This window comes from Vulpes lagopus, chromosome 24, assembly GCF_018345385.1.
Source record: "Vulpes lagopus strain Blue_001 chromosome 24, ASM1834538v1, whole genome shotgun sequence".
NCBI classification, from domain to species: Eukaryota; Metazoa; Chordata; class Mammalia; order Carnivora; family Canidae; genus Vulpes; species Vulpes lagopus.
In genome coordinates this window covers 41542014-41559851 of record NC_054847.1, presented here as the reverse complement: position 1 = coordinate 41559851, position 17838 = coordinate 41542014, and the positions used below count along the sequence as shown (strand labels likewise).

The 17838-nt window shown below is 42.5% G+C and overlaps 1 non-coding gene across 1 annotated transcript; it reads left to right on the top strand.

Moving 5' to 3' along the window:
• The first annotated feature begins 751 nt into the window (after positions 1–751).
• Positions 752–855, top strand: LOC121482202. Its single transcript, XR_005985556.1, has one exon. It is a non-coding gene; the product is annotated as a U6 spliceosomal RNA (small nuclear RNA).
• The last annotated feature ends 16983 nt before the right edge of the window (positions 856–17838 follow it).

Here is a 17838-nt window from a genome sequence, read left to right as displayed (position 1 = left end):
ACTCTGATACTTAAATGATCATTACTAACAAATCACTGGGGACCCTTTTCAGCTCAAGGTAGGAATTGCGATTGAGGTGCTATTTCTCATGGCCATGAGACGCTTTGTTGGGGTATTCAAGAGTACTATTAACCTACCCAGTAGTCTTTTGACTTTGTGACTAAAACAATTTAGTTAATAACCCCAATTTCATTGAGCTACAATGTAATTAATGAAGGAAGTCATGCAGTAATACTTACCAACAACTAATCAGTGCTCTCTTAGAATGTAGGAGGAACACCTGTGTTCTTCATCTTTGGCTATCCTTAAGAATCATGGGGCACCTGGGTGGCTCAGTCGGTTGGGCACCTGACTCTTGATTTCAGCTCAGGTCATGATCTCAGGGTCCTGGGATTGAGCCCCACATCAGATTCCAAGCTCGGGTTGGGAGTCTGCTGGAGATTCTCTCCCTCTCTCTCTGCCCCTTCCCTGCTCTCATGCTCTCTCTCTCTAAAATAAATAAATCTTTTTAAAAAATATTTTATTTATTTATTCCTCAGAGACACAGAGAGAGAGGCAGAGACACAGACAGAGGGAGAAGCAGGCTCCTTGCAGGGAGCCGGACGTGGGACTCGATCCCAGGACCCCAGGATCACACCCTGATCCAAAGGCAGATGCTCAACCACTGAGCCACCCAGGTTCCCTCAAATAACTAAATCTTAAAAAAAAAAATAGAATCATATGAGGGCAAGGCAATTCATCAAAATTTAAAGTGCACTTTGGCAGCACATATACTAAAATAGCAATGATACAGAGATGATTAATATAGCCCCTGAGCAAGGATGATAGCAAATTTGTGGAGCATTTCATATATATATTTTTTGTATCTGTATGAGATGATGGATGTTAACTAAACTGTTGTGATAGTCATTTCATGATCGATGTAAGTCAGATCATTATGCTGCGCATCAATTATATCTCAATGAAACAGGAAAAAAAATTAGACATAGAATTACCATATGATCCAGCAGCTTCACTTCTGGGTATATAGCCAAAAGAATCGAAAGCAGGCACTCAAACAGCTCCTTGTACACCAATATTCATAGCCTCATTATTCACAGCAGCCAAAAGGTAGACAGCCCAATGTCCATTAACAAATGAATGGTTAAAAAAATGTGGCATGTCCATGCAACACAGTATTACTTAGCTTTAAAAAGGAAGGAAATGCTAATGCGTGTTTACAACATAGATGAACCTAGAAAGCATCATGCTAAGTGAAATAAACCAGTCACAAAAGGATAAATGCTGCATGATTCCAATTATATGAGGTACCTAAAAAAGACAAATTCATAAAGACAGAGGTGGAATAGAGGTTACCAGGGCTCGTGGGGGAGAAGGGAATGGGGAGTTATTGTTGAATGGATACACCTTTTGCTTGGGATAATGAAAAAGCTCTGGAAATGGATAGAGCACAACATTGTGAATGTACTTAATGCCACTACAAGTACAAAAAAAACTAAGCATACAAAATTGTATGCTTAAAAATGGCAAAAATGGTAAATTCTATGTTACAAATAGTTTACCACATACACAAAAAGAATCACCCAAGAAACCTTCAAAACATACTGATACCTGGGCTCTAGTCCTCAGAGATGCTAAATTTAATTGGTCTCAGGTTAGGCAGCAGTAGCTTTTGATGTATCCCTCAGGGTATTCTAATGCAGACAGGCAGAAGAAGGGATGCTTAATCTCCAGGGCAGTGAGGCTCAGCCTTGACTACACATTAGAACCATTTGGGGAGTTTTAAAATACAGTGGAGTCTGTGATTATACCCAGGATTCTTATTTAATTGGCTTGGGGTTCCTGCCTGATCACCGAGATTTTTTCTGAATTCCCTATCTGATTCTAGTAGGCAACCTAAGGGGAGAACCTTTGCTCTGGGAACACCCCAGGATCTCTGCCTTTCATTCCACTTTGGGAGAACAAGTATTTCTGTATGCTAATGATGAAATCAAAGGCCACTTGATTCCTTCTCTTTCCCTCCAGAGAGTCAGAATGCTAAAAATGGGAGAAGCAAAGACCAGTGGAGGGCCCAGGAGAAAAGGGTGAAGATCCATCTATTAGGCTCACTCTTAAGAGAAAGGCTCTTTCTTGTAGGCACCTAGCTCTTAACAGCTTCTAACATGGGCAGTGCTCCCCACTTCCTGCCTTTGAATTCCTCTCCGTCCCCAGGAGGGGCTCAGAGCTGACCTGCTCAGCCAAGGCCCCCAAAAGCCAGGGCTGCTAAGAGTATCTCAATCAAGGGGCTATATTGCTGGTGCATGAAAAACTGGTCAGCTTATCTTAAAAGAATATCGAGATGGTAGACATACACCATCCTCTGTGTGATCCTGTCTTACCTTCAGCCAGTCTTTTGTCACTTATGTCTTCCATGGCATTTGTTTTTCTGCTCTTCTATATAAATATTGGCTCATTCTGCTTATTAGGTCCCATGATATCCTGCTATCTTGTTTAGGAATGCCTTAGTCCACCCCTACTTCCTTGGAACCAAAGCCAACTAGGCCAGGGGTGGAGCAGGGATTTAGTCATGCAGCTCAAAGGCAATGTGGGATCAGGGTGGCCCCTAAAGATAAGAAGTATGGAGAAGGCAGAGGAGGCCAGTTCTGCTCTTTTCCATTGAGGTAAAGTAGTGGTTCCCCATTAGTCTGTGTCATTTCATCAAGGTAAAATCCCACCATAAGGGTTTTGGCTGGTCACTTGCCCAGTGGTGGTAAGTGCCTTTAATGTCTCCTATAGACATTCCCCTCTTCCATATATATGGCCCTTGGGAACCAACCCAACACTGGAAAGGGATCTTGGGGTGCCAGATCCTGGCAAGGGCCAGGATCTGCAGACACAGTGAACAAGGGACAAAAAATATAAAACAGAACCCATGTTTTCCAGGAACCTACGATCTTGTTAAGGAGATAAGTTATATAAACATGAAAAAATGGCAAAGCAAGGTGTTGAACTTGAGGATTTCCACATTTTTAGTGTATTGTAGCTCATTAGTTTTCCAGAGACTTATAAAAGGCCTAGCAATGGGCCGGGAGCAAAGAGAAATAAACTTCTGGGATTAGGATTGATGGGCCAGAGAGTTAAAGGAATCTGAGCGATGAAGGCATGATTATTTCCTGGATGATAATGGTATCATTTATATATTTTTTTAAATGTGGCAACTGTGACTATTCCCAGTTAATGAAATTAACCTTTGCATGTGAACACACCCAGGTAGAAAGGTGGTTAAATACATTTGTGCTGGCTCTACTCCGTGCCTCCAAAGGTGACCTGTCCTGTTTTCTGGGGTGACTGATGGAGGACCTTCGCAGACTGTCACAAGATGTTAGTGATCCATTCAAAGCTCCTGATTGCTCGGACTGTCCCTTCTGGATCTGGGAATCCCTTGGCGTGCTACCTTGAAGACACATTTGGTGGCTCAGATTAGGGGAGGGGACTAGACAAGAAGTCCCCTTTAATCCTAAGGTTCTGCATAGAAAGGCATAAGGTCCCAGAGGGAGGAGACCATGTGATCAAAGACCAGCCAAGGTCTTATCAGGGTAACTGCAGCTGCTCCAGGATTGAGTTAAGCAAATTAACATGTAAATACAATTTATTTGTGTGGGGCAGAGGGACAATATTTAAATGACTGACAGGTCAAGTGGTACCATATTAGTTATTTGCTAAAGTTAGATGTTGTGAACAGCACGGCTATTTCAGGAGGGTAGGCAGACAGAGCATTACATTAAAATGCAAGTAATATTTATTTGTTAGAAGAAAGGGGAGGAGAAGTACATATTTAGTTGACCAATAGCTTAAATTATATTTAAGGTCTTTAAATATTAGTTCCATGCTAAGCCTTATATGCTAATTATTAATTTGTTCCGTAAAGCCACGTCAGTGAAGACTTTTTTTGGAACCCCCCCCCTTTTTTTGTGGGAGGCTAGCTGACATTGTGAGTAAAAGGGCATTTAGTTAAATATTCAGTAATATAAATTTTTCAAAAGTGACCGGAATGAATTTTATTTAATGGGGTTTTGCCGTGTATAGATCAGAGCTCTTAAGCTTCTGGGAATTTTTATGGCATCTTAATATAGGTAAGCAATAATTATTTCATGGTAATGAGAATAACTTGAATAAGAACACATGTAGTCAGAATTCAACACATGTTGAACCCTGTAAGCTCAGAATGTCAGTCCTAAAGAGCACTCTGGCCGACTTAGCCAACACCTTTAATTTGAGATGAGAGCCCTGTGGCCTAGAGAGGTTTGCTGCCCCCTTCTTGAACCCCTACATAGTAATTCTCAAAGTGTGGCCCTTGGACCAACAGCAGCTTCTTTTTAGAGATGCAAATTCTCAGGCCCCACCCCAAAACTACTTCATAGAAACTCTGGGATGGGACCTGTGGGTATGTAGCTTACCAGCCTTCCAGCTGATTCTGATCCACCTGAATGTTTAAGAACTACTCCCTCACATCTTGGCTTTAAAATATCTTGAGGCAGTCAGTTCCCTTAGATCTCTCTCAGCCACATAGAGAATTACTTCCTGTTTTATGTCTAAATTTATCTCCCTGAAGTTTTGAAGGGCGTGTCACACAGTCTTCACAAGTGTAGAGATACTTCTCTAAAGTTCTTTTATGGGTAACAGTGCAGGATGGGTCTCAGCAGAAGGGGAACCAAGCTGAGAGGGGAGATGAAGATAGCTGGCAGTGGGCAGAGAGTAGGGAAACAAGACCTGACCTTCCATCCCTTCCCCATTACCATTATTTGATAATTTGGTAATCCAAGATCAACTCCGAAGAGGAGCATGGTACAGTTTAGTTGGGGGTCTGAGTTCGTTTTCTTTCTTTCTTTCTTTCTTTCTTTCTTTCTTTCTTTCTTTCTTTCTTTCTCTCTCTTCTTTCTTTCTTTCTTTCTTTCTTTCTCTCTCTCTCTTTCTTCTTTCTTTCTTTCTTTCTTTCTTTCTTTCTTTCTTTCTTTCTTTCTTCTTTCCATTAATCTATCTGAGAAAGAAAGAGTGCATGAGCAGAGGGGAAGGAAGAGGGAAAGGGAGAAGTGGGGTCCTCGCTGACCAGGGAGCCCCATGTGGGGCTTGATCCCAAGACTTTGAGATCATGACCCAAGCTGAAGGCAGACGACCAACTTACGGAGCCACCCACCCAGGTGCTCTGAGGGTCTGAGGTTCCTAAGACAACATGGAATCAAGGGAATACAGAGTGGGGGGAAAACTTGGGAGCTACAGAGTAGAAAAGATGAGAATCTAGAATATTAGCCAATATTGTTCCCGAAACTCTGATTAAAAGCAAAATAGAATCGAGAAGGATCCAGCCCTCTGGGACTTGAGCATTGTTGACAAGCTAAAAAAAAAAAACAAAACAAACAAACAAACAAAAAAACAAAAACAAAAACAAAAAAAAAAAACAAAAAAACAGAGCTCCAGATGGACTGGCTGTGATTCATGGAAGAATTCTACTGTTCCCCACTCACTCCTGCCAACTGAGTTAGCAGAGAAATCCAGGGATTCAGGATGCTCAAGAAATTGAGGATTCAGAATGCCAAGGGAGCCACGTGAGGCCACTGTTTCTGAGGTCTTCACAATGCTGTTTGGAAGGATGGCACAGTGGGTGGTTACTGTTTTGTCTGCCTAGAATAGCACTCCTGTCTCAGAAATACTGCTTCTCAGTGTGGGGTTCAGTAGGAGCCTTCAGTCTCTTACCAATATGTTTCTTTGGCTCAGTGATTCGCTGGAGGTAGGCATGTTGTTCCCCAAGCTTGGTCTGTGCTGGGAATTTCTGACCTTCAACCAAATGGAGAGGGTCTCAGGCTGTGTCAGGTAGCAAAACTGGGAGGTACAAATTGAGCTGTTTGGTGGTCATGTCCCCACCAGCTGTGTGGAGGAAGCCAGTAAGGCGGTGGGGAAAAGTGACTGGTACACTGAGAAAGAGAAACAAGAGGTGGAGAAAAGACTGGTGCTGCTCCAGTGCCTGGTTGTAATCCTCCCTGAGTCTGGCTCACATCTACCTTTTCTGCAGTTCAGTTGGCTGAGCCAACAAATTCCCTTTTTTGCTACTAGGAGGGGAGGGGGGGGGGGAGTTTCTTCTACCCTCCTCCATTCAGTACCTGGGGCCTGCAAATTATACCAATAAAAGACAGATGAACGGGAGAAAAGGTTTATTTTGTACGCACAAGAGAATCATCAAAGGAAGCAACTGGCTTCTTAAATTGTTAGAGTTAAAGGATTAAATACTGGGACCCTGGGTCACTCAGCAATTGAGCGTCTGCCTTCCACTCAGTATGTGATCCCAGGATCTGGGGATCCCAGTCCCTCATCAGGCTCCCTGCTGGGAGCCTGCTTCTCCCTCTGCTTATGTGTCTGCCTCTCTTTCTCTCTGTGTCTCTCATGAATAAATAAATAAATCTTAAAAAAAAAAAAACAACAACCCTAATCTAGTAGAAAAAAGGAAGGGGGGAAGAAAAGGCTTCTTAGGTGAAGAACAAATAGGTTTTTTATTTTTTTCAACCTTTTTAAAATTTACAGTAGCAACAATATGAAAATGGGAGAAAACGTTAGCATCAAAAATGTTAAAGGAAGTCACTTTTAGAAAAGATCTGTAACTTTGCAAATAGGTTTCTTTAGTAAAGGCAGATGAGGGACACCTGAGGGGCTCAGTGGTTGAGTGTCTGCCTTTTGCTTGGGGTGTGATCCAGGATCCAGGATCGAGTCCCACATCGGGCTCCCCACAGGGAGCCTGCTTCTCCCTCTGCTTGTGTCTCTGCCTCTCTCTGTCTGTGTCTCTCATTAATAAATAAATAAATCTTTTTTTTTTTAAAAGGAAAGGCAGATGGGTTTTAGGAAAAAAGTAGAGAATAAGAAGATTTATGATAATGTCTAGATAGGTGTGAGTGGTCTTTCCATCTTCAGGGTAATAAGACTGCCCTGGAGAAGGGATTTGGGGGAGGTTTTATTCATGTTTTTCCTTCCAGAGTAGATTAGCCCCAAAGAAGAATTTGTGGCAGCCTTATTTCCCAGAAGTTGCTCCTTTTAATCACATAAGGGAAACTCCCAGAGCTGACCCCACTGCCATCTGCTTAGTCTCAAAAGTGTCTTCAGCTTAAAAATAACCATTACACCAAAGTGGCATATGTTGGTGTGGAATATTCTCCCCCCCTTCACTGTCGAAGCCTACTTGTCTCTAGGTACTATGTCTCACTTTGCATCATCTTCTGCCGATGCTTTAACAAAACACCTTGTAAAGTTTTAAATTGTTTTACTTTTTCTTTTTTAAAAACAGATTTTTAATTAATTGATTAATTAATCTGAGAAAGAGAGCATGTGTTAGAGGGACGGGCAGAGGGAGAGGGAGAGGGAGAGAGAATCCTAAGCAGATGCCCCCGCCATGACCCTAGATCATGACCTCTTAACTGACTGAGCCACCTAGGTGGCCCTCCTTTTTTTAAGATTTGTTTATTTTTTTTATTATTTTTTTTTAAGATTTGTTTAAGAGCAGGAGAGAGAACATGAAAGAGTGGGAGAGGGGAAGAGAGAGAGGGAGAGAAATCTCCAAGCGGACTCCCCTCTGAGCATGGAGCTAGATGTGGGGCTTGATCCCAGGACCCAGAGGTCATGACCCCTCCTGAAACCAAGAGTTGGATACTAAACCAACTAAGCCAGGCAGGCACCCCTATTTTACTTTATCTGCTAAGTGGATACATGATCGATTCATACTATTTTTAAACTTCATATTTTAGGAAGTTTTAGGTTTACAACAAAATTGAGAGGAAGATATAACAGATTTCCTGTATACCCCATGCCCTCACACATGCATGGCTTCTCCCATTATCAGCATCACTGACCAGAATGATGCATTTGTTAGAATTGATGAATCTACTTTGTCATATCATAAGCACCAAAAGTCCATAGTTTACCTTAAAATTCACTCTTGGGGGTGAACATTCTATGGGACTAGACAAATGCATCATGACATATATCCATTGTTATAATACAGAGTATTTTCACTGCCCTTAAAAATCTTCTGTTCCACCTATTCATCAATTAGCAACTGCTGATTTTTTTTTTTTTTATGTCTCCATGGTTTAGCCTTTTCTAGAATGTCATATCATTGGAATCATACAGTATGTGGTGTTTTCATATTGGCTTCTTTCACTTAGTAACATGCATTTAAGGTCCTTCCATGTCTTTTCATGGCTTGATAGCTTATTTCTTTCTAGTGCTGAATAATAATTTACTGTCTGGATGGGCCACAGTTTATTCATCCACTCACCTATGGAAGACATCTTGCTTGTTTTCAAGTTTTGACAATGATGTTTAAGCTGCTGTAAACATCGATGTGCAGGTTTTCAGCTCCTTTGGGTAAACACCAAGGAGGGTGATTATGGGATTGTATGGTAGGAGTATGTTTAGTTTTGTAAGAAACCACCAAACTCTCCCTGTGGCTATACAATTTGATCGCTACCAGCAATGAGTGAGGATTCATTTACTATCACTGAGCCCACATGGAACCTTTGCACATTTTTTCATCTTGTGAGAACTGTGTGTTTAGAAAAATTTGCTTCTAGAAAATTTCTGCCAAAGAATTTTATCGCTGTGATTCACATCCACTTATTTGCACAATATTAACCAATTATGCTTTTCTTTTTCTGGATAGCATGTTACTATTCACTCTACAGATTGCTTATTATTCCATTTAGATGTTTGTACATTTTATGAAAAATTTCACTAAGGGTATCTCTGGAAGAAATTTGTGTGTGTGTATGTGTGTGTGTGTAAGTAGTATTGGCAGCTCAACAGCCTCTAGCCTGAGGTCCTTTGTAACATCAGTTTGAGCAACAGTAACTCAGCTTCATTCCCAGCTGTCTTCAGAGCTCTTCAGTAGACACTGCCTGATTCTGGTGACTTAATAATCAGGTGATTTGTCAAGTGAGTTTTAAGTATCTTCTGTTTAATCCAATGCTTTAGACCTATTTGCTTCGAAAGATATTTGGGGACAAGCGTATCCCTAAAACGTGGAATAAAGAAAGACTAGGGCAGAGAAAGCTTCAAGGCTCCAATCGTATTGTTCCTGAGTGCGTACTTGCATTGCGTGTACCTGGTACAGAACGAAAGACCATGGACTCTTGAGATTTGGCTGCAAACTTTTGGTTTCACCCTGTTATGTTTCCTCCCTTTGTGGTTAGCTACTTGGGAGGGGATTTCCGGAGATGTGGGCTATATAGTTTGTTTCCCAAAATATTTTGCATTGTTTTGGGTGAGACTGTGTGCTGCCTACTGGGTAATACCTAGATCTCAGAGGGCTGATACAACTTATAGTCATAACCACCTGAGGGTAATGTGTCTCAGTGGGGACACATTCTCTCATTAGGAAAAAGAACTTTAAGAAAGCGTATTCTTTTTTAATTTGGTAAAATATACATAAGCATTTACCATGCTAACCATTTTTAAGTGTCCCATTGAGTGCCATCAAGTTCTCGGTGTTGTGCAACCCTAGCTACTATCTATCCTTTCCCAGAACTTTTTCATCATCCCAAACAGAAACTCTCTATCTCTTACTCAGTAACTCCCCATCTCTCCCTTTCCTCCTGGTCCTAGGCAACCTCTAATTGGCTTCCTGTTTCTATGAATTTGCCTATTCTAGGTATTATATGATAAAGGTGGAATCATATAATATTTGTCCTTTTATTTTTGGCTTACTTCACTTAGCATAACAAACACTTTCTAGGCTCATCAATGCTGTAGCATGTTTCAGAATGTTATTCTTTTTGAAAACTGAATAATATTGCATTGCATATATAGACCACATTTTATTAATGCATCTGATGGTGGGCACTTTCTACTTTTCGGATATTGTGAACAGTACTGCTTTGCTTTGAAAGGTATTTAGGGACAAGTGTATCCCTATAGACTACAGAAAGACTAAGGTAAAGAAAGCTAAATGTGCCAATCGTATTGTATAAGGAGCTCATGGAGTCCCCACTTCCAATTCTTTGGGTATGTACCTAGGAGTAATTATGTTTAACTTTTTGAAGAACTGAAGAAAGGAAAACTTATGAACTCTCATATTTTTTCTTCACTAACCGCAAGTTGGATCTTCAGGCCCCAGATGTGATGTTATAGAATGTCTCAGATTACACTCTTGCCACTTGGGTATATCCCACAGCATGTGGGATGCTCTAGAAGATGGTTTGGTATTCCCAATACTGGGCAGGTTTGGGGGAAGCAATTCACTTTGGGGTATCTTGTCTGAACCTACAATATTTCCTTATAGAAGAGTTCTACATCTTTTCCCAAGAGGACTCTGATATTCAGAGCAACTCCAAAACTAGCCTGGCATCTTTTTTTTTTTTTTTTTAAAGATTTTATTTATTTATTCATGAGAGACACAGAGAGAGGCAGAGACACAGGCAGAGGGAGAAACAGGCTCCATGCAGGGAGCCCCATGTGGGACTCGATCCCTGAATTTGGATCATGCCCTGAGCCAAAGGCAGATGCTCAACGGCTGAACCACCCAGGGGTCCCCTGGCCTGGCATTTTTGGATTGATCCGGATTAGGGCCTCTATAGAACTGGATTAAATCCCAGGGTTGCTCCAGGCAAGACTAGAAAACCACCTCCAACTTCCAAAACTGCCAAATCACATTCATCACCAAGTCCTGCCACTTTTTATTCCTCCAGGGCACTTGATCCTCTTTCCTTTCTATGTTTGCTGCCACCACCTTGAAGTCCAAGTTACCCTTAACCTCTCTTGTGAACTCCTAAAATAGCATCTCTTGCTGGTCTTCCCCCTGCATGCTTCTTTACACTTTAGCCAGAATGATCGTTCTGAAGTTCCAATCTGATCATGTCACCAACAGGGTTTGGGTGGAGGGGACCAAATAGGATGATTATAAAGTTCATGTGGAGAGGTAAATAGGTAGCAACCGGGAAGTTTTTGAAAAACAAGAGTAATGAGAAGAGACCAGCTGTTTCAAATGTCAAAATAGATTTAAGAAGCTATAAGTACTAAAATGGTTTTGATTTTTTGTTGTTGTTGCTGTTGTTTTTGAGAGAGCGAGAGAGAGAGAGAGAGAGAGAGAGAGAGAAAGAGAGAGAGAGAGAGCAAGCAGGCATACATGCATGAGTGAGTGGCAGGGGGAGGGCCAGAGAGAATCTTAAGCAGGCACCATGCTCAGTTCATTTACTGACTAGAGGCTTGATCCCACAACCCTGAGATCATGACCCGAGTTGAAATCAAGAGTCAGACATTCAGCAGAGCCACTCAAGCGCCCCAAGTACTAAAACAGTTTTACACCACACATGGGTAGGCAGATCAATGGAACAGAATACAGTGCTGTTAAAGAACTTAAATTATAATGAACATGGTATTTTGAATCAGTGGGAAAATTTTGATTTTGACTAGTTTGGTGTTGAGACAAATGGGAAAAGAATTGTTTCCTTAAGCATCACACTAAAGCAAATTCCAACTGTATCAAAATTTTAGATAATATTCTTAAAAATGAAACCATAAAGATACAAGCAGAGAATTCAGGAGACTGTCTTTATATTCAGAGTATGAAGGGCTTTTAAACATGAAAAATCTCAGAAGACTTGAAAGAAAAGATTGGTATATTTGTGTCCATACAAAAGAAGATTTTGTTCATGGAGAAACAGCATGTATAGCACCAAAAGGCAAGTGACAAACTGGTAACTATATTAAAGACAAGGGGTATTATTCTTAACATATGAAATACTCTTGTAAGATAATTTTAAAAGATTACTTATCAACCTAAAGATGGGCAAAGAAAATGAATAGGCTGTTCACAGACAAAAATGATCCAAATGGCTTTTGAATATATGAAAAGATACTTTACCTCTTTTTAAATAACAGAAATGCAATTAAATAATAGAACAATGCTAATTCCACTACTAAATTGGCAAATAAAAATTCTGATACTAGATTGTGCTTCAAATCTGGTATCTCATATCTCATATTGCTGTGAAGAATGTAAATTTGTATAACCCTTTGAAGGACAATTTAACCATGCACTTACTGTTTGATCTAGCAATTCCATCTCTAGAAATGTATCTGAAAAAGATGAGACTCATATACAAGGATGCCATGAGAACATTCTAGAACAAGTTATTCAGTCTGGCAGGAGAGGGTACACAAAAGACTTTCAGGGAGGAGTCATCACTGGAAGAGTAAATCATCTGACACTTTCTTAGCTAAGATAAAAGAAATTCTCCACTCAGCCAATGTCTGATGTGGTATGTGTACATATGTATGGATGGTTGAAAAGATCTAACTGCAACAAAAACTATTGCTTGCTGAGTTCTAAAGCTGGAGAGAGATATCAAGGTTTCTTCTGGGACCAACATTAATTTTTACATGAATTCCCCTCCAAAAATTACCTGTATTTCCCTCCCAATGAGTAACTTGCTCATAATTCCACACTTCTATTTTCTGATGAAGCACATGTCAGACCTGCTCCTGAGACCAGCTCCATAATTTGCAGGGCCCACTGTAAAATGGAAGTGCAGTGCCCCTTGTTCAGAAGCAATTAAGAACTCTATGGTGGCAATAGCAGAATGTTAAGCCAAACATGTGGCCCTTGTGACCAAGAGGTCCTGTGTGACCCCACAGGTCACAGGCCCATGAGGCCATCCCTGCTAATTGTAGTCCAGCTCTACCAAACTACTTTTGTAGTTCCTTTAAGTAAGCCAAGCTTTTCCACACATCACTCTGCACAAGCTGTTGCTTCTTTTTTTATTTTTATTTTTAAAAATATTTTATTTATTTATTAATGAGAAACACAGAGAGGAGAGAGAGAGAGAGGCAGAGACACAGGCAGAGGGAGAAGCAGGCTCCATGCAGGGAGCCCGACGTGGGACTCGATCCCGGGTCTCCAGGATCAGGCCCTGGGCTGAAGGCGGCACTACACCACTGAGCTGGGGATCCTTGGGTGGCTCAGCGGTTTGGCGCCTGCCTTTGGCCCAGGGCACGATCCTGGAGACCCGGGATCGAGTCCCACGTTGGGCTCCCTGCATGGAGCCTGCTTCTCCCTCTGCCTGTGTCTCTGCCTCTCTCTCTCTCTCTGTCTGTCATGAATAAATAAATAAAATCTTAAAAAAAAAAAAACAATAAAAGCTTTATAAAAAAATAAATAAATAAACCACTGAGCCACCCGGGCTGCCCTGTTGCTTCTTCTTTTTTTTTTTTTTTTTTAAAGGTTTATTTATTTATTTATGAGAGACACACAGAGAGAGGCAGAGACACAGGCAGAGGGAGAAGCAGGCTCCCTGCAGGGAGTCTGATGTGGGACTCCATCCTGGATCCTGGGATCAGGCCCTGAGCCGAAGGCAGACGCTCACCCACTGAGCCACCCAGGCATCCCACAAGCTGTTACTTCTATCAGAATGTTCTTCTGCAGACCCTTTTTCATTCTCCTCAAAGCGCCTAGTCATCTTTCAAAACCTCCCTGAGATGTTACTGCCCTGAAGCATCCTTCGCCCCATTCCCCCCTCCTCTTTCAGAGTCGGCCCTGTATACTTTATTGGCTCCCTCTGCACACCTGTCCGAGGTTCTGTCTCCTGCTTGTCTGTGTGCCCAGCACCCCCTCCCCTTACACAATGTCAATCACTAACAGTTATCGGGCACTTACCATATGGCAAGTATTGTGTTAGGAACATTCCATAAGTAACTCACCCCCACATCAACCTAAGGAAGAAGCTGCAATTATTCTCATTTACCAAAGGAGTTTCAGGGAGATAAAAATGTGTCCAAGCCACACATCTAGGGGTACATATACTAAAGAAAGTGGGTTGAGTTTAATATCTTCGTGCATAATTAATTCTTACCAATAGCCTAAGCCATATGAAGCCCACACTTGAAATAGCTTTGTACAAACAAATTTACGGAGAGACTGTCTAACCAGGTCACTGAAGGTCTCCCTTAAAAACTGCAGGAGAACGGGATCCCTGAATGGCGCAGCGGTTTGGCGCCTGCCTTTAGCCCAGGGCGCGATCCTGGAGACCCAGGATCGAATCCCACATCGGGCTCCCGGTGCATGGAGCCTGCTTCTCCCTCTGCCTGTGTCTCTGCCTCTCTCTCTCTGTGACTATCATAAATAAATAAAAATTAAAAAAATTTAAAAAAAAACTGCAGGAGTACTTTGAATATTAAAGAGGGTGTCCCCTTACCGCCCTTTCCCGCATAATGCTAATTTTCATCAGTGATGGTGAGGCCTCAGAGTGGACCCTTTGAGTTTCCTGTCTTTTACGTAAACATTTGCCCTCTTTAGGCATTCTCTTTAAGATGCAAATATTCTCTAGAGTTAAGGCATTAAGCTTATTCCCATTAAACTCTGTAATGCGTATGAGTTTATCACAGACTTCTCTACTCCAGCCTTAAGTAGAAGAGAGAAATATGAGGCTAAATTTAATTACATGGTGTGGTGAAAGGTGGTTGGCTGCCCATCAGTGTCTTAGTGATTTTTGTCATGTGGTTCACTGGCTACTTGCATGAGGTGTGTGTGTGTTGGGGGGGCGGATGTTTTTGAAAATAAAGATTTGTGACCTTGAACTCAGATCCACTTAGTCTGAATCTCTGGGAATGGACCCCTAAATCCTGCATTTGAACAAGAGCCCCAGGAGTTTCAGATGCACACAGTGACATTCAAAACGAACAGCTTTAAAGGTTAATATAAACTCCAGATAGAATGACATGAAAATCTCTGGCACTATAGGTTGTGTTCTCATCACTACTTCTATACTGGTCTGAAAATTATGGGCAAGAATCCCCCAACATTGCATGGTAATAGCAGAGGGAATATTGGAGTGGGGGAGAAAATGGAATCAAAAGAAAGTATCTAGGGACTGGTACCTCAAAACGCTCAGTCTTTCCTGTCGCTGGTGCTGGGCCTGCTAAGGCTTCACAGAGTAACTGTAGTTGATTTTACCTGCCTTTCAGGAAGTCAGTCCTTTGGGAGAGCATGAGCAACAACTGCCGTGAGAAGGCTCTGCTATCTAAGACCTGTCCATTCATTTAGTCAAGGACCATGGCTTGAGCCATTGCCAACTAGGCACTGTGCTAACTACTGGAGCTGTAGGGTGAGCAGGTGTTTCTCATAAAGCTTACAGATTGGGTGGAGGTGAGTTAGCTTCTGAGGAAATTATAGGGTTCATAGTGATAATTGTTTTCAATACTTCAGTGAAGTCAGGGAATAAGTTGTTATATCAATGATAAAAATGGAAAGCTATGCTATAGTATTTCAGCTTTCCTGTATGGGGAGGGGATAGTTAAAGTGAGGAAATCCTCAGCGCTGTTAGGGCGTGAGATACTTTGTGTGCAGTGAAAGGGGCTGGCCAAACAGTGGGTAAGGGGGCATCATGGCACAAGTAAGGATATGTCAGCAGCAGAACAAATGGTTTGCTCATCATCAGGAATTAAGTTATTTTAATGGTGCAGTTCTCAGAATGTAGCAGCCTTATTTTCCACTCTCCACCCCTCCCCCATCTTTGTGTCTGAATCTGTGCTTGTTGGCCTGTGTAATTTGGGTAAAAGAGGAAGTTGGATTAGGTAATCGTGAAGGCCCTTGCAGGGGCTTTGTTCTTCCAGAAAAGAGAGTTCCTCTGCTGCCTTTAGCCTGGAAATGGAATGGAGCAGGAAACAGTCTAAAATGTGTCTCAGATCAGTCTAGACAGGTATTATCTACACAAAGCACATCCACAGCAGAGCCGGTTACAGGTGTGGCGTCGTGCCCTCCTGGGCAGGAACCACAAAGAAATGGGACGATGGCCTCAGGCCTCCAGGACTCCACGAGTGTGGCTGAGGACACTGCATAGACCACGTAGTCGTCTATGCAGCAACAAGATGTAGCCGGCTGAGGCTGTTTTACCCTCCTCCTCTTGGCCAGAGTGGATTTCCAGGGAGGAGGTAGGCACAGCCTTGTGCCATTTTCCTGCCCAGTCTTGAAAAAAATTCCATGAGCCATGAAGGAGAAAGGACCAGTCAGCAAAGGTACAACAAGAGAGATTAACATGGGGTGTTCAGGGTGTGTGTGTGTGTGTGTGTGTGTGTGTGTAGGTGGGGGATGAAAAGAAGGGCCTGGCAGGGGCAGAGTGCCTACAGGGAGCAGAGGTCAGTGAAGGCATTTTGACCTACCACTCAAGGTATTACTGTCCTGGCAACAGGCGCTCATATAGTCCAGCTTCATGCCAGTATAAAATAAATTCTCTTTGAGAAATCTCTGATGTGCTAGCAACATGAGCCGCTGGCAGTCTGTGTCATTGATTAAGCTCTGATCGTTACCCATCGACTGGGGTGATGGTATGGCTGAAATGGATAAGAAAGCTGAGGAAGCCAGGCAGGATGAATGTTGGAATACAAGGCTTGTACCCTCCCCAAAGAAGAGCAGAGTCATCCAGAAACACTACCCACATTTCCCTCATAATTTATTTTTATTTATTTATTTTTTAAATCTTTATTTATTTATGATAGTCACAGAGAGAGAGAGAGAGGCAGAGACACAGGCAGAGGGAGAAGCAGGCTCCATGTACCGGGAGCCCGACGTGGGATTCGATCCCGGGTCTCCAGGATCGCGCCCTGGGCCAAAGGCAGGCGCCAAACCGCTGCGCCACCCAGGGATCCCAAACATATCCTTTTTTTTTAATTATTTATGATAGTCACAGAGAGAGAGAGAGAGAGAGAGAGAGAGAGGCAGAGAGAGAAGCAGGCTCCATGCACCGGGAGCCCGACGTGGGATTCCATCCCGGGTCTCCAGGATCACGCCCTGGGCCAAAGGCAGGCGCCTAACCGCTGCACCAACCAGGGATCCCTTTTATTTGTTTTTAAAGATTTTATTTATTTATTCAAGAGAGACAGAGAGAGAGAGAGAGAGAGAGAGGCAGACACACAGGCAGAGGAAGAAGCAGGCTCCATGCAGAAAGCCTGATGTGGGACTCGATCCCAGGACACCAGGATCATGCCCTGAGCCAAAGACAGACGCTCAACCGCTGAGCCACCCAGGTGTCCCTTCCCTCAGAATTTACCTCTGGGTCGGTTCTCATCACGGGACAAGAGAGGACTTGGGAATGTCCATTTGAGATATTTAGCTTTATTCCATGAACAATGGGTTATCATTGAAGATTTATCAGCAGGGGAGAAATATGAAAAACAACAGTGTTTCTGGAAGACCGGTCCGAAGGCTATCCGCTGGTAGCCTCAGCTGATGGTGGCTGTGATGCTGGGAAGTGGTAGCAAACGTGGTAGACCTGGCAAGAGCAGGCTGGTAGGGTACTGCTGTGGTCTCATCATTTATGTGGGTGGGGATGGGGTTGGACAGAAAAAAATGGACTCAAATTAACCTTCATAAACTAAATGGATATGGAGAAAGGCCTGTGTAATGCAAATGTTAACTGGTTTGTTATGTTACTTGCACACGCAGCTACCATTTGCAGGTCAGAGATGATGGTTTTTCACCCTGCAGTAAGGTTCTCTTTTTGTCCTTGAGAAGACCAGTGTGGGCAACTTATGAGAGAAGTATCTCTGAAATAGAAAGGCAGGCCATGTTTTCAAGGCTGTAGCCTCAAGCCCTCTGCTGGACTAGCAAAACTGAGCTCAGAACTCAGCCGTGCAAATCTTTCACCCACAGAAAGGGATGGAACTGCATGAAGCATGGACAGGACGCTGGAGGTCCAGAAAGGGATAGACTCAATCTGTGCATGTTATTGTCATAAAGTGCATACTGTTGATTACAAACCACTGTGAACATATATATTTTTTAAAATTTTGTTTCAAAGGGATTGCTTTTTTCTCTCATTGTCTTGTCAT